The following is a 24,994-nucleotide window of genomic DNA, read 5'->3' as shown; positions in this document are numbered from 1 at the left end:
TGATCCACCACTCTATTTCTTAGCCGGTACCCAATAGTTTTGATGACTTCCACTTTATAGTATAGCTTCAAATTTGGTATAGCTAGGTCACCTTCCTGTGCATTTTTTTCATTAGTTCCCTTGATATTCTTGACCTTTTATTTTTCCAGATGAATTTTGTTATTATTTTTTCTAGCTCTATAAAGTAATTTTTAGGTAGTCTAATTGGTATGGAACTGAATAAGTAAATTAATTTAGTTTAAATTGTCATTTTATTATATTAGCTCAGCCAATCCATGAGCAATTGATATTTTTCCAATTATTTAGATCTGATTTGATTTGTGTGAAAAGTGTTTTGTAATTGTGTTCCTGGGTTTGTTTTGGCAAGTAGACTCCCAAGTATTTTATATTGTCTAAGTATACCATCATATCATCTGCAAAGTGTGATAGTTTTATTTCCTCCTTGCCTATTCTAATTCCTTTAATTCCTTTTTTCTTCTCTTATTGTTAAAGCTAACATTTCTAGCAAAATATTAAATAACAGAAGTGATAATGGACATCCCTGTTTCACCCCTGATCTTACTGGGAATGCCTCTAATTTATCTCAATTACATATAATGTTTGTTGATGGTTTTAGGTAGATACTGCTTATTATTTTTTAAAAAGCTCCACCTATTCCTATGCTCTCTAGTGCTTTTATTAGGAATGAGTGCTGTATTTTGTCAAAAGCTTTCTCTGCATCTATTGAGATAATCATATGATTTTGGTTAGTTTTCTTATTGATGTAGTTGATTATGTTGATAGTTTTGCTAATGTTGAATGAACCCTGCATTCCTGCTACAAATCCCACTGGGTCATACTGTATTATCCTGGTGATCACTTGCTGTAATCTCCTTGCTAATATCTTATTTAAGATGTTTGCATCAATATTCATTAGAGAAATTGGTCTATAATTTTCTTTCTCAGTTTTAGCTCTGTCTGGTTTTGGTATCAGCACCATATTTGTGTCATAAAAGGAATTTGGTAGAACTCCTTCTTCACCTATTTTTCCAAATAATTTGTATAGTATTGGAATTAATCATTCTTTAAATGTTTGGTAGAATTCACTTGTAAATCTATCTGGTCCTGGAGATGTTTTCTTAGGGGGTTCATTAATGGCTTCTTCAATTTCTTTTTCTAATATGGGCTTATTTAAGGATTTTATTTCATCTTCAGTTAACCTGGACAGTTTGTATTTTTGTAGATATTTATCCATTTCATTTAGGTTGTCAAATTTATTGGCATACAGTTGGGCAAAATAGTTTCTAATTATTGCTTTAATTTATACTTCATTGGTGGCGAATTCACCCCTTTCATTTTTTATACTGGTAATTTGGTTTTCTTTTTTCTTTTTTTAAAATCAATTAACCAAAGGTTTATCTATTTTATTGTTTTTTTTTTTCATAAAACCAGCTCTTAGTTTTAATGATTAATTCTATAGTTTTCTTGCTTTCCATTTTATTAATTCCTCCTTTGATTTTCAGGATTTCTAAGTTAGTATTTAATTGGGGATTTTTAATTTGTTTTTTCCTAGCTTTTTAAGTTGCATATCCAATTCATTGATCTCCTCTTTCTCTTTTTTATTCATGTAAGCATTTAGAGATATAAAATTTCCCCATATCATTGCTTGGGCTGCATCCCATAGGTTTTGGTATGTTGTCTCATTATTGCCATTCTCTTGGATGAAGTTATTGATTGTTTCTATGATTTGTTGTTTGACCCACTCATTCTTTAGGATGAGATTATTTAGTTTCCAATTAATTTTCAGTATGCTTTTTCATGGCTCTTTATTACATGTAATTTTTATTGCTTCATGATCTGAGAAGGATGCATTTACTATTTTTGCCTTTCTACATTTCACTATGAGGTTTTTGTGCCCTAATACATGATCAATTTTTGAATATGTGCCATGTACCGCTGAGAAAAAGGTATATTCCTTTCTATTCCCATTCAATTTTCTCCAGACATCTATCATATCTAACTTTTCTAATAGAGGGGAAGATTCAGATCCCACACTAGTATAGTTTTGCTGTCTATTTCCTCTTGTAGCTCATTTAACTTCTCTAAGAATTTGGATGCTATACCCTTGGTGCATACATGTTTAGTATTGATTTTACTTCATTATCTATAGTACCTTTTAGCAAGATGTAGTTTCCTTCCTTATCTCTTTTAATGAGATCTATTTTTCCCTGTTCTTTGTCTGAGATAAGGATTGCTACCCCTGCTTTTTTTACTTCAGCTGAAGCATAATATATTCTGCTCCAACCTTTTACCTTTACTCTGTGTGTATCTCTCTATTTCAGATGTGTTTCTAGTAAACAGCATATTGTAGGATTCTGTTTTTTAATCCACTCTGCTACCCACTTCCATTTTATGGCAGAGTTCATCCAATTCACATTCACAGTTATTATTACTAACTGTCTACTTCCCTCCATTCTATTTACCCCCTTTGTCCCTTCTTCCCTTCTTTCACCCTATTTCTCCTCATCAGTGTTTTGCTTCTTACTCCTGCCTCTCCCAATCTGCCCTCCCTCTTATTAGCCCCCCTCTTGGTTGCAATCTAAGCTCCTTTGCCTTCCAGAATATCTTATTCCAAGCCTTGTGATCCTTTAATGTTGAAGCTGCCAGGTCCTCTGCAATCCTGACTGTGCCTCTGTGATACTTAAATTGCTTCTTTCTGGCTGCTTGGAGTATTTTCTCCTTCACTTGATAATTCTGGAATTTGGCTACAATATTCCTTGGAGTTTTCCTTTTGGGGTTTCTTTCAGGAGGTGATCGGTAGATTCTTCCAATGATGATTTTATCCTCTGATTCTATAATATCAGGGCAGTTTGCCTTGATAATTTCCTGGAATATGGTGTCTAGACTCTTTTTCTGATCATGGCTTTCAGGCAGTCCAATAATTCTCAAATTGTCTCTCCTGGATCTATTTTCCAGATCATTTGCATCTCCAACGCAGTATTTCACATTTTCTTCTATTTTTTCATTCTTTTTATTCTGTTTGACTGATTCCTGGTGTCTCATGGAGTCATTAGCTTCCATCTGTCCAATTTGAATTTTTAAGGCATTGGGTTTTTTCAGTGTTATTATGCACTTCCTTTTCCATTTGGCCAAATGAATTTTTTAAGGAATTGTTTTCTTCAATCTTTGTGCTTCTTTTCCCAAGTTTTTGATTCTTTGTGCTTCGTTTTCCAAGCTGTTGATTCTTTTTTCATAATTTTCTTGTGTTGCTTTCATTTCTCTCCCCATTTTTTCTTCTCCCTCTCTCAACTGATTTTTTAAATCCTTTTTGAGCTCTTCAGAGAAGGCTTTTTTGTCTTGAGACCAATTCATCTTCCCTCTTGGAGCTTCACATGTAGGCAGTTTGAGAGTATTATCCTCATCTGAGTTTGTGTTTGTCTCTTCCCTGTCAACACAGAAGCTCTCAATGGTAAGAGCCCTTTTTTGTTTCTTACTCATATTATAGCTTATTTTTTTTAAAAGTTGAGTTCTGCTCCTGGGGTAAAAGGGTCACTGTTTTAAACTTCTTGTGCTGGGGGATAGGGGCTATGTCACTGGATTTCTACTCTGAGGCTTCTATGACTTGTGGATTTCTCACCACCCTGGGTTTGCTCACTGCACTTGTTCCAGGCACTGGGATAGGTTCAGTCGTACCTATCCAATGTGTGGCCCTCCATCTGGCAGCCTGCCCTCTCAGCTGGTGCTGGTGGATCTCACAATTGGCCTGCTGAGCCACCAGCTTGCTGAGCCAGGATCAAGGGGCCTCAGTTTCTCCACTGTGGCCAAGAGCTTCCTGCTGACTTATCCAGAACCCCTCTCTGCTGCGCTGTGTTGCACTCCCCTTTTGCCCAAGTGAGATTGACTTTTCCTGAAGTCTTCTAAATTATCTCAAGTTGGAAGATTGTGTCTCTCTGTCTTTTTGTAGGATCTGTAGTTTCAAAATCCATTTAGAGGCTTGATTTAATGTTGTTTTTGAGGGAAACTTGGGAGAGCTCAGGCAACCTCCTGGCTTCTCTCTGCCATCTTCCATTGTCACACTTTATTCCAGAAATGATGAGGATCTGAACTTGGGTGGTATCACTGGGAATCTAAATGACTAACTTGAACAATGTTTTATATATTTCAGAGACATAATTGTCAGATCTTGTAGACAAATTTGGTGTGAAGATAGTGGGAGATGGGGTAGTCAAGGATAAGATTTTGTGTCTTGTGACAAGGTAGGTATGCCATCAACAGAAAAAGAATGTCAGAGAGAAGAAAATATTTTGAGAGAAAGATGATAATAGACTTCAAACTTTTTGCATTTGTGGTATTTGTACAATATTCAAGTGGAGATCCTACAGATAGTTCCAATATAGGACAAGAGGTCATTTATATTGGGAGCTCTATTATTTAAAATTACAATATTCCTGAAAATAAAACCCTTTGAATATTTTTAAATTAATGAATACCTCAAAACAGCAAAGCTTTTTCTAGAAGAAATAGATATTCTTTAACCAAGCTAGAATATACATTCACTAGTGGTTTTATTTGAAGTGTTTAAGTCTCTGAAGTATTTGATACTTCAAAGGAATCATGATTTCCAAGTTGTTTTTCTCTAAATCTTTTTAGACAGAATACCAATGGGTCACATGAGATGGCCATTGATCACCCTTATTCTTACCATATGACTGTTCTGCCTTTCCCCCCAGTCATACAACTCCCTAATGACATCCTTTGCAACATTTCTCTTCAGCAGTTCTTGGTTGGTTATGAATCACAATCTACTCATGCCCAGCATAGCCTTCTCCTTTGCCTTTTGGGTGAACTTCAACTTTAATGCTACAGTTATTATGTTATTCTGTGGCTCTGAGCCATACAGCATCACCCAAAGAATTTTTACTGAAAGATGGTCTTTGGCATGATATTATCATATTACTTAAAATGTCAAATTGGCTGAATTGTCAAATGACATCTCTACTTCTATCCCAATCTGTTCTAATTCTGTTTAATATAGTACTCATAGTCATAGTTCCAAAGAGAACAACCAGAATATCAACACAAACCCACAGTGTGTAGTGCAGCATCACCAATTCTTTTCATCTTCCTTTACCATCAGTACTACTTGTCACAGATAAACTGATTTCTGTGTGCATCAGGAAGACAGCCAAAAGAAATAAAATGACCATTCTCAGCCTCTTTCTTTTTATCCCTAGATATGCAACAATAGGGTATTATAAATGGGAGGTGAAGAGACAGTAAGAGGTTAGATCATTAGTGATATGCTATAAGCTACCATAACTTGGTCCTTCCTAAACAAAATTTTCCACTGTGCCCATCTCATTCCCAGATTGGAATGTAGGAGAAACCACTCTTTTGGGGTCACTGGTGCAAAACATTTTTGTGTGAATGCTGCTGTAGTAGCCTGGAAATGCCACTCAGGTTCCCAGATGCCTAACTTGTAACTCCAGGGTACCTGGGCACTGGGAAAATGGAAGTCAAACTCATAAGGCAAGTTTATGAAAATATTTTCTCTTATAATTTCTTCCTCATCTATCCCCTTTTTTCCATTTCTAGCACCATTGCCCTAATCCAGCTCTCATCTCCTTAGGCCTAGACTATTGACATAGTCTTTTGGCTGGTCTTCTGACACTATCTCCTTGATCTAATCCACTCCACACTGGTTATCCTTCCTTTTTTTTTTTTTTTTTTTTTGGCAATTGGGGTTAAGTGACTTGCCCAGGGTCACACAGCTAGTAGGTGTGAAATGTCTGAGGCTGGATTTGAACTCAGGTCCTCCTAAATCCAGGGCAAGTGTTCTATCCACTGCACCACCTAGCTGCCTTGGTTATCCTTCCTACAATGCTGCTTAATTACTTTCATTTAAGGAAGCAGTGCTGTTATAGTGGAAAACATGCTGGAATAAGAAGGCCTAGGTTCAAATTCTGGCTCTGCCACTTACTACTTTGTATAGTAGGTGTGACTTTGGACAAATCATTTAATTGTTCTGGGCCTTGTTTTTCTCAATGAAATGAGAGGTTGGAATAGATAGTCTATGAGACCTCTTCCAGGGCTAGATCTATGATCTTATGATTCCATTTCCCTGAAAATTTTTGATAGGTTGCTATTACATATAGGAGAAAGTCCAAACTTTTTAGACTGTCATAATCTGGCACCAACCTCCCTCTCCAATCTTACCTCTTTCTATTCTCCAGCATAACACTCTGCTCTAGCTCACCTGGCCTGTTGGCTCCCAGAATACACCACACACATTTCTATGTTCATCCCTACCTGTGATGTTCTCCATTTAAGGATATGCTAAATTTCTTGAAAACACAGGTCAAATCCCACTTCCTTTTTGGTCTTTCTAGTCCCAAGTGACTTTTCCCTCTTTTGGATTCTTATGAGCATTATTGTACCATCCACTAGACCCTTATTATATAAAGCTCACATTTATAGCAACTTAAGGTTTTTAATGCACTTTCACCATAGAAACCCTGGAAAGTAACAAATGAAGATATTCATATCCTTATTTTTCAGCTATTGGAACAGGTTCTAGGAGGTTGAGTGTTTTACCTATGATCACTTAGCTAGTAAGTATCAAAGCTGGGATTGAACCCTTCTTCTAACTGCAAGTCCCATGCTCCTTCTATTACAACACATTATCTACACTACACTATGCAGCCACCCTGCATCCTTAGCTATTGTTGTGAATGTCCCTTCTTTCCAACTAAATTCTTAGCTCCATTAGAGGTTTGTATGTTTTACAAGTCCTTGTATCGCCAGGGACCAGCCAAGTTCCTTTGTTACCATAGGCAGTCAATGTTGATTGATTGATTTGATTATAAGTAAAATTATTTATGAAGCAGTGGGGTTCAGCATCAAGTAGAGAGGGGGAAAATAGCCCAAGGAAATAAAAATCTCACAGGATTTCAGATCTAGCAAATGGTGTTCTCTCTCTCTCTCTCATTCTGTGTGTGTGTGTGTGTGTGGTATGTATGTGTGTGTGTAAAAGAGACTGTCAACTGGGGAGAATCAGAAGAACACAGGGTATCTCAGAACATTGAATATTAGGGCTGGAAAGGACATTAAAGATATTCAGTCCAACCTTCATCAAAGTATTTTAAATTAAGGAGTATTTATTTTCTCATCTTTCTACCTCTGTGTACCCCCTCCCCCCACCACTACAAATGTACAACTGGTGAGTTTTGTTTGAAATGGAGTTAGTGTTACCAACTACAGGGTTCCCAAGGCACAGATGCTGGCTAATATAAATGATATGATCCCACTAACAGAACCTTATTGAACATTTTCTGAGTCTTTTATCATTGAAGTGTTTATATTTTTGCAGTCAAAATCTCTTGTCTAGGGCCAGTTACCATGCCAATGATGAGCCTTTCTTTATGACACTTTAGTAATATACCCCAAATGTACAGTTTACTGACAAAGAATAATATAAAAGGGGGCAGCTAGGTGGCGCAGTGGATAGAGCACTGGCCCTGGAGTCAGGAGGACCTGAGTTCAGATATGGCCTCAGACACTTAACACTTACTAGCTGTGTGACCCTGGGCAAGTCAGTTGACCCCAATTGCCTCACTAAAAAAAAAAAAAAAAGAATAATATGAAAGAAAAATGTTCCACTGGTCCCACCAGTTTCTTCGTGTTGATCCTGGTATTAATGTTGCTGGTATCTCTATTGTTAATGCTCCATCATGGCCTGAAGATGCCTCTGATTTTCTAAGGCTGTACACAAGGAGTGTAAACTTGTAGACCTTTTAAGACTAGAAGAGATTGAAAACTGAGTCAGCAAAGGATTTTCTGTTGTTTGACAACCAGTTTGACTAATTCCGCGTGGTTGATCATAGAACCATAACAAGAAGGGGGTGGTATGGGCTTTACCCCCCAATACCAACAGTTCCCATAGTCCCTTTCATCCCTGTACCTCCCTTCATCATCCTCTACTGGTATGTGCCACCATGGAACATGACTCCTCTTCTAGCTGCCAGCCCAGAATCTGGTTACTATGACACCCCTCTCCTGCTACTTACCTTTGCACCTAATTCTCCCAGGACAGCCTATGCCTGTTGTCACATTGTCGTCTGTGCCACGGTCACCACATCTCCATTCTCCCCCTCAAATGATTTTGCTCTAGGCATGAGAATTCTAGTTAAGGGTCTGGTGGGTCGCAAGATGATAGTTTTTTTTTCAAACACCTGTAGCAACCTGTACTGGTCTTTATAGGATCATAGATTTAAAGGTAGAAGGGAATTTAGAAATCAAGTCCAATGACCTCATTTTACAAATGAAGAAACTGAGACCCAGAGAAGTTAAATGACTTTCCCAGTCTCACACAACTAACAATTATCTGAAGTCTTCCTGATTATAAGACCTATCCAGGTCTTACTGACTACAAGTCATTTCACTTCTCTACCCCTTATTAGGATGCTAGGTTTTGATCCATAATGGTGGAAGAAACAACAATACCAATGAAATTTTGTATCTTTGAAAATAATACGGGAAATAATTCTCCATTTTTAATAAATCTGTGTCTCTCTGTATCTCTACTCATCTCTGTCTCTCTCTTCTTTTGTCCCTCTCTCCCTGTCTCTCTTCCCTTCTTAGGGATACACTTTGTTTTTTTGTTTTTGCAGGCAATGGGGGTTAAGTGACTTGCCCAGGGTCACACAGCTAGTAAGTGTCAAGCATCTGAGGTCAGATTTGAACTCAGGTCTTCCTGAATCCAGGGCTGGTGCCTTATCCACAGCTCCACCTAGCTGCCCCACTAAAGTTTTTTGTTTTTGGGGTTTGTTTTATACACTTTGACTATAAGACTTTCCAAAATTTTAAAAGCTTTGTTTCAGCCAACATTTTATTTTGGCTCTATGTGCTAAGCCTCAGGATTGTAAAAAGATGTATTTCTATAACACTGTACTTCTCTCTCTTAAACCAATGAAAGTCACTTGCAGTTCTTTGAAATGAACTGTTCTAAATGATAGTCACAGCAATATTCCTAATCGCAGGAATCAGGAGCTAAGCATGCCCAGCAATTCTCAAAATTTTATTGAGTTAGTATTGAAAGAATTCATTCATATGAGGGGGTATTTTTAAATTGCTGAAAAATCTGGGTTCATGTAGAATCAGCTAATGTTCATTTTTTTATTCTTCAGCTAAACAGAATTCTAAATATAATAATGGATTGCCCCCCCATTTGTATAATAGAACCCACATCTGCAGGGAGGATTATATTTGCACAATTAGAAATTAATTAATTACTTTACTTTATAAAATACAGTACCTATTTCCCAGGGTTGTTGTGAGGATCAAATGAGATAATATTTAGCACAGAGCCTGGAACATAGGAGGCACTTATTAATGTTTGTTCCCTTCCTTTTCCCGGTACCAAAAGGAATTAAATGTTATACAGGTGGTATTAGAAGCATACCCTACCTGTTGATGTTAAATAGTTCCATGAAAAAAATGCTAGAAGAAAAAAAGCTATGTGATGGCATTTAGTTTCATAGTTGGACCATTATCAATAGGCAATCAATCTAATAATATTAGAGCATGATTTTTTAACTTCACAGAAGTGTTTTACTATTATGCATTAATAATGTTATTATGAAATAGTGTTTGTCAAAGTAGCCTTACCCAAGGTAAGCCTAGGATTTTAGGGGGAGGAATGGAATGCTAGAGTAGGACAGACTCTGGTGCTCTTGTAACTTTGACTCCTGCTTTTAACAGATGAGGAAACTAATTTAAGTAACTTATCTGAATTTATATACAGCAGAGGCTACAACCCAGACATCCTCACTCCCAAATAGATTCATTTTCCAATATAATACACAGAAATATAATATACCTCCAAGAAATAAAATACTTTTGATGGGGGTGATAAGATGTCAGTTTTCAAATTAGGGAAGGCTGAATAAAAGAGGTAGTGTGGTCAGACAGCTGGCCTCAGAGTCAGAGAAACTGGGGTTTAAACCCTGCTTTAAACTCTGCTGTTTGACTTTGGACAAATCATTTAACCTCTCTTTTTTCTCTAGGCAATTCTCTAAAACTATAAACTGGGAAGCAAATGTTGATTTGAATTGGCAAAGGGAATTTCCTTATTGAGAGTTCTCTATATCAATTAAATCACAAGCCTGTTCAGAAAAGAAAGCATAATCAGATCTAACTCAAGTCTAAGTCGAGTACAAATAAGAATGAAGAAAAAAACCCCTTTTTTCTTGATCTCAAAAAATGGGCAGAATGGAAACTTGCAAAAAAAACTGCTTTAAGTTTATCATTAATTTTCCATTTCACTCTATGTCTACATTTTTGTGGTGATGTGGGTGACCATCTCTTCTGAGGTAATGGTCAGCCCCAGTCAGAGTCATTTTATGGAGTCTGGAAATGGTTTGTGAATCCATTCCCAACAATGCTGTGAGTGGGAAGCCACTGTGGATAGCACAACCCAAGCTAACACTCAAAAGTGCCAGTCTGAAATAGATATTTGGTCATAAAACCTTAACCACATATTGTACCAGTGTCTGCTAACTTCCAGAGAGTATGGTAACATTATCAGAACCTTCTCTCTGAATTCCTAAAAGTCTCTTGTTAGTAATAATGCTGCTGTGTGTTTTGTGTTGTTCTTTTGGCCCCTTCTCATGCCAGTCATTTTTTTCTAAGGCTGTATTAGAAGGGACTTGCTAGGTTTAGGGGCATAATGGCACACATACATATGTGTATATGTATGTATATGTGTGTATATATAAATAAAATCTGGGGTTTTCTTCTTAATCTCTCTTTTTTTTTTGGTGAGGCAATTGGGGTTAAGTGACTTGCCCAGGGTCACACAGCTAGTAAGTGTCAAGTGTCTGAGGCCAGATTTGAACTCAAGTCCTCCTGAATCCAGGGCCAGTGCTCTATCCACTGCGCCACCTAGCTGCCCCTAAATCTGGGGTTTTCAAAGCACTTTACATATATTATCTCATTTGATTCTCACAACAACCCTGTGGGATAGATGCTATTTTAGATAGGGATGAAGGAACTAAGGCTGAGTGAGAGTAAGGAAACTTGTATCACACAGGATTTGAAGCTTGGCCAATCTTCAGGTGGTAAACCTCTCTGGATCTGGGACAATAGACAATACATTACTGGGTCACTACTCAACAACCTCTTTTAGCATTATAGAGTCTGCCACTTTACATTCCCCTGACATTGCCTTGATAAATCTATAATTGCTTCCATATCTCAATGGGACATTGGAGTAAGACTTTAGTGGAGGGGAAAGCAACAGTAGCATTATCAGAATCAAAAAGGAGAAACTACTGAGACCAAATGGACCTTTGGGTGCCAAAAGGAAAGGGATTTGCTGGGTTTATGAGTATGTAGAAGAAGGAAGGTCAAGGAGATCGTAAATGGGGACAACATAAGAACTCTCTATCCACTGACAGCAAAAGCAACAACTCAAATTTACAGAGCATGTTCATATTTCCCAAGTGCTTTCCTCACCACTACTCTGTCAGGTAGCCAATACAATCATTAGTGTCTTCATTTTATAAATGAGGAAAGCAAGATCTTGAGAGATTAAGCAACTTGCCCATGATTACCAAGCTTGAGGAAGGATTTGAACCTCTGTCTCCAACTTCAAGCCCAGTGCTCTTTCCAATGTACCACACTTCCTCTCACAAGAAGTTCTTCCTATCCATACTATCAAAATGCCTTATCAATATAATTTCTGGGAGTGGGGGAGGTAAAGGGGGGAGGACCAGATTGGAAATGGAGCAGATCACAGTAGCTGTCCTATGGAAAAAGTTACCTGTCAGATCTATGGATAGGTGAAGACTTCATGACCAAACAAGAGGTAAAGCTGACAGTTTTGATTACCTAAAATTAAAAAGATTTTGCACGAACAAAACCAATGGAGCTGATATTAAAGCACTTTTTTTTTTTTAACGGGGCAGTGGGGTTAAGTGACTTGCCCAGGGTCACACGGCTAGTAAGTGTCAAGTGTCTGAGGCTGGATTTGAACTCAGGAACTCCTGAATCCAGGGCCAGTGCTTTATCCACTGTGCCACCTAGCCGCCCCAATGGAGCTGATATTAAAAGAGAAGTAGGAAGTTGGAAGTTGGGGGTAGAATCTTTGCAGCAAGTTTCTATGATTTCTCATTTCTATGATATAGAGGGAACTGAATCATATTTATAAGACTGAATATGAGCCATTCCCCAACAGATAAATGGTCAAAGGATATGAATGGGCAGTTATCAGAGGAAGAAATCCAAACTATCAATAATCATTTTTTTAAAAGGCTCCAAGTAACTAAGTAACTAATTAAAATAACTCTGAGAAGGGCAGCTAGGTGGTGCAGTGGATAGAGCACCAGCCCTGGAGTCAGGAGGACCTGAGTTCAAATCCAGCCTCAGACACTTAACACTTACTAGCTGTGTGACCTTGGCCAAGTCACTTAACCCCAATTGCCTCACTAAAAAAAAAAATTAAAAATTAAAAAAAATAATAATAATTCTGAGGCATTACCCCACACTCATCAGATTGGTTAAGGTGACAAAAATGGAAAATGATAAGTACTGGAAAGACTGTGGGGAAATAGGTATTTTAATACACTGTTGTTGGAGCTGTGGAATGCTCCAAACATTCTGGAAAGCAGTTTGGAACTATGCTCAAAAAACATATGAACTGGGTATACTTTTTGATCCAGCAAAACTGCCACTAGGTCTATACCCTGAAGAGATCAAAGAAAGAGGAAAAGGACTCATATGTGCAAAAATAATTATAGTAGGGGCAGCTAGGTGGTGCAGTGGATAGAGCACCGACCCTGGAGTCAGGAGTACCTGAGTTCAAATCCGACCTCAGACACTTAATACTTACTAGCTGTGTGACCCTGGGCAAGTCACTTAACCCCAATTGCCTCACTAAAAAAAAAAAATTAAAAAAAATAATTATAGTAGCTCTTTTTTTGTGGTAGCAAAAAATGGAAACTAAGGAGATACCCATCTCTTGGTGAATGGCTGAACAAGTTATGATATATAAATGACATGGAATACTATTTTCATATAAGAAATTATGAAGGAGAGAGTTTCAGAAAACTTGGGGAAGACTTGTATGAATGTATGCAAAGTGAAGTATGCAAGACCTGGAGAAAAAAATTATACAGCAACAACAATATTGTAAAGATAATTAATTCTGAAAGATTTAGAAATTCTGAACAACACAATGACCCACCATAATTCCAAAGGATTCATGATGAAACACGCTATTTATCTCCAGAGAAGTGATAGACTCATAGTAAAGACTAAGGCTTCTCTTCTTTTCTTTTTTCTTCCTTCTTCCTTCTCTCTCTCTTTCCCTCCCTCCCAGCCTCTTTCCTTCCTTCATTGCTTGCTTCCTTCCTTCAACATGGCTAATGTGGGAATTTGTTTTACATGAATGTATATATGTATATATATATATATACACACACACATATATATATTTGAAATGGGCTTTGTTTTTATTGCCTTCTCAATGGGTGGAAGAGGGGAAGGAGAAAATTTTGAAATGAAAATAAAATAAAATTTTTTAAAGTTCCTGTGCTTATCATTAGTGGGATCAACTTGTGAGTCGCCACTATACTTCTAGCCTGGGCAACATAGGGAGATTTAGACTCTAAAAATAAAAATAAAAACAAACAAAACCCATTAATCCTAGAACTGCTTCCCTAGTCTGTTTCACAGTCACAGATAATGTTTTAGGAAAACTCTCATACTTTGAGTTTTGCTCTCAGGAGAAATTTTTTTAATTTCTGTCATTTTATAGTTGAGGAAACTGAGGTACACAGGGGCCGTAGTCTCTGATGCTGTAGTTAAACTCCATTCACTGTACAAACTCAGTGCCTTGGAGTATTGGATATTTCATCTCCCCAACTAGATCATTAATGCATTCAGAGTAGGAATCCTCTCTTAGACTCTTGTCAGTGTTGTAGAATGTAGGCAAAAGGCAAACAGCTGTATAAAAGGTTACTGATCATGTCCTCAGCCTTCTCTGTGGAGAAGGGGCCAACCATACCCACTAACTGTCAACCAACAGAGAGCACCCATAGGGCAGGCAAGCCAGCCTAGCTGAAAGCTGCAAGGCACACTGAGGGAGAGACAGGAGTTGGCATGTGCCAACCTACAGTTCAAATAACCAGTACCACCTCCTTTCAGAACTGGATATAGACAACCCTGGACTCTGAGGCTAAGTCCTAGGAATAGCCTCCCATTTCCATCCGCCAGGGAAGCATCACTTGTGGTAATGTGACCTAGAAAGTGCTTCTGGTGACTCTTCAGGCGCTGAATACTTTCTTTACCACCACAATCCTGCCCCCTCCTCAGTAGCCAGAGCTTCTGAAGATATGGAAAAGAGAGTCCTTGGCACTGTCACATGGTTCAAAATCTGAAGTGGAGATGACATGAATAGAGATAATATTTTAAAAGCTACATTACCACCTGCTTTTCCTCTGCACCCTCTGTATCATGGAGTCTTTCCATCTGACTTGCATCTGAGACCTTCTATATATATTAGAATGTGAGCTCTTTGAGAACCAGCACTGTCTTGCTTTCTTTTTGTATCCCTAGCACTTTATGTAGTGCTTTGCACACTGTCAACACTTAGATGCTTTTTCTTTCATTCAATTACTTGTAAGAAAGATAATATGTTCTGTTTTGGTTGTGTTAAATCTGAAATGCTTTTGAGAAATCCAGTTTGAAATGTCCAATAGGATAAATGGTTGCTTTGAGACTGTAGTTAGGAAAGAGGACTAAAGCTAGATATGATAGATCTGAGAATCACTGCATGGAATGATAAGTGAACTCATTGCAGCTGATGAGGTCACTAAGTGGGAGGACTGTAGAGAAGAAAGGTAATGGGCCTAGAATAGAGCCTTGGGGGTACTACCCACAGTTATCAGGTGTGACAACAATGATATCAGCATAGAAAATAGAGGAATGGTAGGAGGAGGACACCTCCCTCAAGTGACATGATTGGGGCCAACAATGTCAAATACTACAAAGGGATGATTAAGAATGAGGACTGAGAAAAGACTATTAATATAACAATTAAGGGATGATTAGACTTTAGAAGGAGAGGTTTCCATTAAGTGATGAGATTAGAAGCCAGGTTATAGAGGGTTAAGAAGTGAGTGAAAGAAGAGTATTCATCAGCATAGATGACTTTCTCAGAGTTTGACTGGGAAAGGAAGGAGATACCTGGGAAGATGAATTTTAGGGGTGGTAGGATCTAATGAGGGTTTTCTCAAGGATGGAGAAGACTTGGGCTTGTTTATAGGTAAAGAGAGAGAGAAAAAAAAAGGGAGAGAGAGAGAGAGATCAAAAGCTAGAGAGACTGAATGAATACTAACCATGTGACTTCCATGTTCCTTGAAAGACTAAGTATGTGGCAATTGACTAGAGCCAATGAAATGAAGGAGGCCTGAAAGGAAGCCAGAGGAGGAAGAAGGGTCTTTTATTATTATAACAAATGTTGCATCTGATGACATTTCTCCCCCTAAAAGTCTCCACACTGGTAAAGCCCAAAATTGAGGAAGTCATCTGTATCACTGTAGTAAAAAGCATACATTTTGTGTCCTGTCCAAGGTCATCTCTTTTCATGTGAATATTCAATTCATGGAAGAATCAGTGTAAAAGCACTTCCTTTTTTCCGTGTAACCTGACTCAGACCTAGTGAGGTATGGGCATTTGGCAGATAGTTTTGTTCTCCTAAAATGCAGAAGGAAACTTCTTCAAAAAAAAGACAGGAAGAAAAAACAAAAACCGGCTCACTCCATAGTTCTCCCATTTGATGGCACAAGACTGTGATCTGTAAGCTCCAGATGTTGAGGAGGTATTTCAGGAAAGCTCTGATTGTATAATATAATAATGGGAAAGATTGGCTTTCAGTAATCCCTATCTCTCTCCAGGTCCTAATACATTAATTTCTTTTCTGTTATGTGACACCATCACATTATTTTAACTAGAGTAGTTCAGAATAACACATACAAAGCTTCACCTTCAAAGCCAACTATGTTGTATCACCTCATGTTAACACAAACCATTCAAAGGAATAATTACATTTATTATCCAATACTCTATTTTATAGCCACTTTCAATAGCTAGAGGCGGCTGTGCCTTATTTTTGCTTACAAGTTTTTATTGTTCCAAGCTTCAGGACATTTGATGTGATTTATCGAAACACAATCCTTTGAAACATTAAGACAATGAACTGCAGACTTGGGGCACATTCGAGTAATTCAAACATTGTCTGATTTTGTGCAATTCCTAGAGAAAAGAACAGTTGACACTAGGCTATTTCTCTCTGGAAATCTGCCAAAGACTAACTCACTATCTAGTGAAATTCATTGTTATGAACTCTGTCCTTAGAAGTTTCATAAACTAGTAACATCTGCATATGATATTATGAAGATCCACATTAAAATGAGTTTTTGCATAAAGCACAGAATTTATTCTAAAATCAATACATTTTATTTACATTGTGTGTGTGTATGTGTGTGTGAGAGAGAGATCATTTGAATAGGTATAGCGTGTGTGCTATATACATTACAAGACTAGTTCAAGTCAGAGAATGTTAAATTTGGAAGAAGCCTGAGAAAGCACTATATTTGTCATTAGATAACTTAGGTTCAAATCTCATCTCAAACACTTGCTGCCTTTGTGACCTTGGCCAGTTATTTAGTCATTCTAGGTTTCAGCTTCAATCATTTCTATCTCAAGGGCAGCACTAAAGGGTGTTTAAGGCCCTTCTAATACTAGGTCTTATGATCCCATGATCTATGGATGCTAATCAATCAACACAATCAACAACTGTTTATTAAGCTCCTACTATTAGCCAGACACTGTGCCGGGTGCTGGGGATACAAGTATAAAGAATGAAACAATCCTTGCTCACAAAGGGATTTCATTCTAAAATAATCCTAAAGCTCAAATGGGTGAAGTAACTTATCCAAGACCCTGAGAGCAAAGATTTAAAGGTAAGTAGGAACAACCTTAGTTTCCAATTTCTCATTTTACAGGTGAGGAAATAGGTCTAGAGGAATCAAATTATTGGCCCAAAGTCATAATAGGTAGGAAGTGAGAGTGTCAAGATTTGACTCCAGATTCTCTGACACCAAATCCAATACTCTTTTCATTATATAAATAACTTTGTTACAAAGTTGAGGTGGTAATATTAATTCTTTATTTTTACATAGTACTTTGAGGCTTACAAAGCACTTTACATTTATAATTTCATTTGATTGTCAAAACAGTCCTGTTGGATAGGTGTTTTTGTCCCTACTTTATAGATGAAGAAACTAAAAGTTGAAGTTAAGTGACTTGTTCAGAGTCATATAGGTAGGAAGTGTCTGAAGTGGAATCCAATAATGAATATCAATATTGTGTAATTTAAAATTCTAAATGTGGGTTCTAATCTGTTCCCCCAGTTTTGGGGGAAACTGACTAAAATCACTGATAAAACGAGTTTAGGTTTTTAAGGGTTTATTGAAAGATAGAAAGAGAAAGATTGAGAACAGAATTCCTATAGCCTGGCAATCCTATCTTTCCTCAAATCTCTGTGAAGTCCTCTGGAGTCTCTCTCTGCTTCACCATGGTGAAGTCAGGAACCAAAAGAGACAGAGCTCTCTGCGCAGGCTCTCCTTCCTCCTTCTGTCCTTCCAGGAAATGGGAGGTTCTTCAAGCTGGTTGGTTGACTGGCCGGAAGTTAAAAGTGTTTTTAGCTTCTGAGAACCATGCTTTCTGAAGTACTCTCAAGTACCAGCCAGATGTGCTTAGAATCTAGTCAACTAGTAATCCAGTCAAATCAGCCAGTAATCCACTCAGGTGGGCTCCTGAGTATCTGCCAAATCTCATCTATCACATTCCATTAGCTTGACAGTTTCCCCCCTTTGTTTCTTTCTAGGAAACAGGGTGTTCACTTGATGAAACACACGCTATGCTAACAACAATATAGAAAAGGGAGAGAGAAAAGTTTTGTCAGAGGGGAGGTCCTTCAGAGACGCGATGCTTGACATTGTCTTGCAGAGGGAGGGACCTCTGCAAGTATATAATAACAGAATGAGGGAAAAACACAAAACTGTTCATATAAAGTCTCTGAGTTCTCTTATCTTCTTGGAAGTGGTAAGATGACATCAGGAGAAAACTGGGTTTCTGGTGTGGTCTGTGATCTGGAAAGTTGGACTTTCTTCTTTAGGTGTTTGAGCTGCTGGGTTTTTTTTTTTGTTTGTTTGTTTTTTTTTACTAATCCTTAGCAAAGCATTGTCAATGACCAAATTAATTACATTCCATTACATTCCCTCCTTTAATAATAGAGGGGTGGGGTAGTTATGCATCCATAACACTTCTTACCACCATGTGTCTGGATCAAAGCCAAATTTAGCAATGTGTTCATGACACTTGAAAAATGTTATGGAAAGATTATCATACCACATCTCATGGTTTTGAGACAGCCAGTGATTGTGCTAGGCCATAGGTGATTAGACTGAGTGAGACAAAAAGAAAACAAGCTCAGTTAAATTAGGTTATTTTAGGAGGGAGAGAGGAAGGAACTGGACTGTGTCTAGCAATTGTTCTCTACATAGTCGCCATCATAAGCAAACCATGGACTTAGTTGTACCCGTCTCTCCTCTTGTTGCACATATATTCTCTCCAGGGCCTGCATCAAGCTTACTGTAAGAGTCAATTATGTCTCTGAAATGATAAGTTTCCGTACTTCATAAATCTCATATTAATTTCACCAAAGACAGTATGATGGTAAAAATACAATGCTATGCTGCATAACTGAGGATATACTAGTAATATATACGATAATGTTATTAACATATTGTTAGTTAGCATAGGTTATTATATTCTGTTATTTCTGACTGTTTCTTCAAGGAAATGCCCCGTTTCTTGAAGAAACAAAGCAGGATTGTAAACAATTAGAATGACAACACCTTACTGTAGAAAGCTCCAACATGAAAAGAGGCCTCTGAGGGCATGACCATGCATCTTTTCTTTGGCATCAGGAAGTGACGTTTTATTCTAGGAGGAGAAGGGGGAGGCTGGTGCTCTGACTCTTTTTCTTCATGTGGACTCTGGCGGAGAGCGGAGCTAGGAATGCTCTCTCCCTTTAATAGATGGATGAATCAGGCCTTTCTCTCCTCTCTCTTTACCAAATTCTTATTCTCCTTAATAATGCTTAAAAGTCGAACTCTTGCTAAAGCTTATAATTTATTGGCGACCAACTCATTAGATATTTTAGACAGTATAGCTAGAATTTTACCCCTTACAATATTAAACATGTATGTGTCAAGTGGTATAGCATCCAAATTCTTAGAGGAGAAGTTAAATGAGTTACAAGAGGAAATAGACAGTAATACTATACTAGTAGGGGATCTGAATCTTCCCCTCTCAGAATTAGATAAATCTAGTAACAAAATAAATAAGAAAGAAGTGAAAGAGGTGAATAGAATGTTAGAAAAGTTAGACATGATAGATGTCTGAAGAAAATTGAATGGGGATAGAAAGGAATATGCCTTTTTCTCAGCAGTACTTGGCACATTTTCAAAAATTGAAGTGGAATCCAGAGATTTCCTTGCCTTCAAGTCCCAAATTCTATTCTACTATCTAGTTTACTAATGTGTTTTGGCTTCCAGTCTAGGCTCTTTCTTATATTACACCACTAAGCAATCCATTCTATTTCTGTGCATCTTCACTTGAACCCAGCCCTCCCTCACTTAAATTCAATTCAGCACAAATCATGATGTCACCCTGATGTCATGGTTCTCTTAGAGAATGAATGACAAATAACAATTTCACCATGCTACCCTTTCTACTTCTTTGATTTGGACTTTAGGGGCAGTTTGTATAATATTAAAGGAGCAAAACCAGACTCTGTCTCTGTCTCTTTCTATCTCCTCTCTCAAACAAAAAGTTCAACTTAAAAACGTGCATTTGAAAACCAAAAAACCAAACAAACAAAAAAAAGAATTTTAAAATGAACTTTAAAGTCCTTAATTTAAAGTTTACATTGCTATAGTTTAGACAAATATTTGAAACCTTGCCATAGAGTACTTTACTAGAAATGTATTGGCAGTACCCCGCCCAAAAAAATCTGTCATAAAACCTAGCACAAGGTTCCCTCTACTTTCACAAACACTAAGTTCAAAGTTTATCCCAAAATTTAAGTCCTTCTCTGATATGTTTTCCCTTCCCAAAGCGTGGTAGTGCAGAGAATCCTAAAATATCCTTTTGGGATACCCTGAACAGTGTTTATACTTTGCTCTGCTCAGGTATAAATACTGTCTCCTAGGGGGCAACATTGATCCACAAATTGTAATTGTCACTCAGGCAGGCTATCACTGATTTTAACATGATTATGAATTGATGAAGTAGTATAATTAAGCCAAGTGACAATAATATTTTACATTTATATACAGTTCAATGTTTACAAAGTATTTTATATACCATATCTCATTTAATCTTCAAAAAAACCTTCGAGCTACTAATGTATTAAGGTATTATGGCCCCAATTTTACAGATGAAATTCAGTTACTTAGTGAGTTTAACTGTCTTGCCCCAAATCATATAGCTGATAAGTGGCAGAACCAGGACTCAAACCTAGGTCTCTTGACTGGAAAAGATCTTGTTTCAGAATGGTATTTCCATATCTTAAAAAACAGGCATCCTGGGGGGCAGCTAGGGGGCGCAGTGGATAAAGCTCCGACCCTGGATTCAGGAGGACCTGAGTTCAAATCCGGTCTCATGACACTTGACATTTACAAGCTGTGTGACCTGGGCAAGTCACTTGACCTCATTGCCCTGTTAAAACTTAGAAAAGAAAGAGAAAAGGCCATTGGATGTGGCGATTGACATCCTTTAAGGGGCAGCTAGGTGGCACAGTGGATAGAGCACCGGCCCTGGATTCAGAAGGACTGAGTTCAAATTCGACCTCAGACACTTGACACTTACCAAGTCACTTAACCCCAATTGCCTCATTAAAAAACAAACAAACTGGGGGCAGCTAGATGGCGCAGTGGTTAAAGCACTGGCCCTGGATTCAGGAGTACCTGAGTTCAAAGCCGGCCTCAGACACTTGACACTTACTAGCTGTGTGACCCTGGGCAAGTCACTTAACCCCCATTGCCCCGCAAAAAAACCCAAAAAAAAAACCAAAACAAACAAACAAACAAACAAAAAACCCCCAGGCATCCTGAGCTCTTCCTTATGGACTATGTGTAACAACTGTTGGCTATATGTGTGTGTATGTCTGTGTACATACATATATATATTTGTATGTATATACATACATAATGTATATACATTATATGTGTGTGTACATACATAACATACATACATATAACCTGCTGGAGTCTTTTAATCTAATCAAAAGAACTTTGGATGGTAAAGGCAGGTCGTAGGGAGACAAGTGCTTACATATACCCCGCCAAGGTAGGTATCATAGAGGTTAGCTATAATGTGAGACACAAGAGAAAAATCAAAAAATATAGCCAGCAATAAAAACCATAGCCTCAAATCCAGAGAGTCCAGAGAGAAATGACTGTGTAAAAAGTATAGGTAACAAGCAAGGTCAGTTAGAGATCCTAATGCTTTGAGGTAAATTTGGCCTCAGTCTTTACCTATAAATAGAAAATAGATCTGGAAGGGCACACCTTATTCAAAGGGAAAGGATAGTTCTTCTCTTTAAAGGGGGAAAGGGTTAGCATGATATCTTAAGAAGATATGAAAATAAGAGGAAGTATGGTAAGTGGCTAGAGACTCAGGTTTGGAGTCAATTTCTACTATGCCTTATTCATTATCCAAGCCTAGTAGTGCCCCCTTCTTAGTATAATGACAATGGGGAAGATGATCCAGTGAGAATGAAAGACTTTTTCAGAAAAATGTAAATTTTATTGTTCTTGAAAAAAGTTAATTCTTAGCCTGGAGTGTAGTTTATGCTTCTTTACAGTGGAACACTAGTCTTGTTCATCTTGAGATGTAGGGTGGCATAGTGGATAGGGAACTGGACTTGAAGTCAGGAAGGCTTGAATTCACATCTTGCTTCAAATTCATGCTGACTATATGACCCTGGCTAAGTTGCTTCATTTCTCAATGTCTTCCAGGCAACTCTCTAAGGCTATAAGTTGCAGAATGTTTCACATATCAAAGTATATCAGTTCAGATCATGCAAAATTACTCAATGACATCAAAAAATGAAGGAAGAAGCTAGAATGCAAAATACCAAAAGAAAGATTGCCTTGTACCTCCAATTATCTGTCTAGCAAAGAAAAGTATATTTCTCCCATAAGAAAAGAGAGTTCTTTGATGATACAAAGAAATTTCCTCTTTCCTATTAAAGGATACATAGCTGTGCAAGGCCTTTGACAAATTGACCATATATCAGAAATGTAACAAAGCAAACAAGGTTTGAACACAAATAATGAATAAAGCAATCAAGGTTTAAGTATAAGATGGTGATAAATCTATCATAGTTTTGAATTGATACCTATATGAAGATCACTCAAACACAAAGGCTAAGATTCTGAGAGAACAATTTCTTTTCTTTTTTTTTTTTTTAGTGAGACAATTGGGTTAAGTGACGTAGCCCGGGTCATACAGCTAGTAAGTGTTAAGTGTCTGAGGCCAGATTTGAACTCAGGTACTCCTGACTCCAGGGCCAGTGCTCTATCCACTGTGCCACCTAGCTGCCCTCAGAACAATTCTTAGAAAATGAACAGATAGAACTAGCTAACCTGTAAGAATGAGAGAAAGAGTGGCTTAGAGAATAAATTAACTATTATTTCATGAAATCCAGCTCTACAAGTGAAGGTAGAAGAGAAGAGAGAGACAGAGACAAAAACAGAGACAGACAGACAGAGATTATATCATAAAATTAAAATTCTGGTATCTGTTTTTGAAGTAGGTAAAGATGAAGGCAGGTATTTCTATTGTGAGTTAGGGATTAAGATCACATTTCATAGCCAAGAGGCTAGGAATATGTTATGCTATTTTTTAACATTCATTTTTAAATACAATTTGAGTTCCAAATTTTTCCCTTCCTTTCTCTTCCCTCTCCCCAAGACAGCAATTAATTTTATAAGGTTTGTATATGTGTGATCATGTAAAACTTTTCCATATAGTCATATTGTGAAGAGAAGAAACAGAACAAAAGGAAAAAAAACACACAAAAAGTGAAAATAGTATGCTTCAATCTGCATTAAGACTCCATCAGTTCTTTCTCTGGATGTGGATAGAATTTTTCCATCATGAGTTTTTTGAATTGTCTTGGATCATTGTATTGCTGAGAAGAGCTAAGTTAATCAGAGTTGATATTGCATAATGTTGCTATTACTGGGTACAATATTATGGTTCTGCTCACTTCACTTTGCATAATTTCATGTAAGTCTTTCCAGGTTTTTTCTGAAATCTTCCCTGCTTGTCATTTCTTATAGCACAATAGTAAACATTACATTCATATACTAAACTTGTTTAGCATTTCCAGCCTGATGGACATCCTCTCAATTTCCAATTATTTGCTGCCACAAAAGAGCTGCTATAAATATTTTTATACATATAGGTCCTTTCCCCTTTTTATGATCTCTTTGGATACAGACCTAGTTGTGGTATTGCTGAATCAAAGGGCATTATTAGGATATTTTAAAAAATATTAAAGATTTTAAATGATCGGGGGCAGCTAGGTGGCTCAGTGGATAAAGCACCAGCTCTGGACTCAGGAGGACCTGAGTTCAAATACGGCCTCCACCACTTGATCACTTATTAGGTGTGTGACCCTGGGCAAGTCAAGTTACCCTCATTGCCCTGCCCCCCCCAAAAGTTTCAATATGAAAAAATTACCAAATGTTTTAAAGTAAAATCAGGAAAAACAATAATTTTAAAGTAGTAATAGTAGAATTCGTGGAGGAAAACAAAAATAATTTAGAGACAAATTCATCATATGCTAGAATATAAAAAAACATACACAAATTCAAAAAAAGAATCTTTTGCAATACTTTGCAATTCATAATACAATAAATACCAAACAAGGGAAAATAATCTGCACACTTGAATTGTCTGTCTCACAGAGCTCTATGTACTTTTTTGAGAAAGAATGGTTTTTTGATACATTGAGGAAATTTCATTCTTTCATATTGATAGAATTGCAGAGTTGGAGGGAACCCCAGAATCTATGTAGCCTAACTCATACCTGAACAAAATTCTCTCTACAACAGATCTAAATGTTCATCTAGTCTCGGATTGATTTGATGTCTTGTTATTCAGTGAGTTCTATATACAGCCACCTCTATCTCTGTGCACATTTTAGCTTTTTTTCCCTTCCTTTGCCATTTAGGTTTCTATCATTAGATTTGTATTTTGGATGGTACTAATCCCTCTTGAGCACCTATAACATTTGAGCTGTAGATACAGATAGAAATCAGCTTTCTCAAAATCTAGGGTTTGTGTCAGTCTCTACACAGCATTCTTTAGCAAAATAAAGGTAACTATTCTCTCCCTCCGGGTTCTATCATTTCTGTTTTGTCAATCAGTTCCTTTTTATTGATCAATATTGAGTCTAGAATGCCAGTTTTTCTTGTCAACTCCCCCATTCTTTGAAGAATGAAATGACCACCAAGGTAAGCCAAGAATTTGTTGGCTGCTCTGCTCTTAGCAGAGAGAGCTCCACCAGATGTCTATATAGGCAACATCCCCTACCAATGTAACAGCAAAGGAAATCTGGACAAAAGATGCAGTCCTAAATGAAATCTAAAGAACAAAATCCTAAATAATGACTGAGTCTAATACTAAATCATAGATACATTAAAATTATATTAAAGATAATAGTAGAAATTGCCAGAATTTGTAGGATGCAGCTAAAGTAGTCCTTAGAGGAAAAAATTTTCCCAGAAATGGACTACTTTAAAAAAGAAAAAAAAAGGAGGACTAATGAATTTACATATGTCCCACTCTGTAATAGCAATTTTGAGACTTA

Source organism: Dromiciops gliroides, chromosome 2 (assembly GCF_019393635.1).
Source record: "Dromiciops gliroides isolate mDroGli1 chromosome 2, mDroGli1.pri, whole genome shotgun sequence".
NCBI lineage: Eukaryota > Metazoa > Chordata > Mammalia > Microbiotheria > Microbiotheriidae > Dromiciops > Dromiciops gliroides.
The sequence above is the reverse complement of the archived record's forward strand: the minus strand, read 5'-3'. Positions refer to the sequence as shown.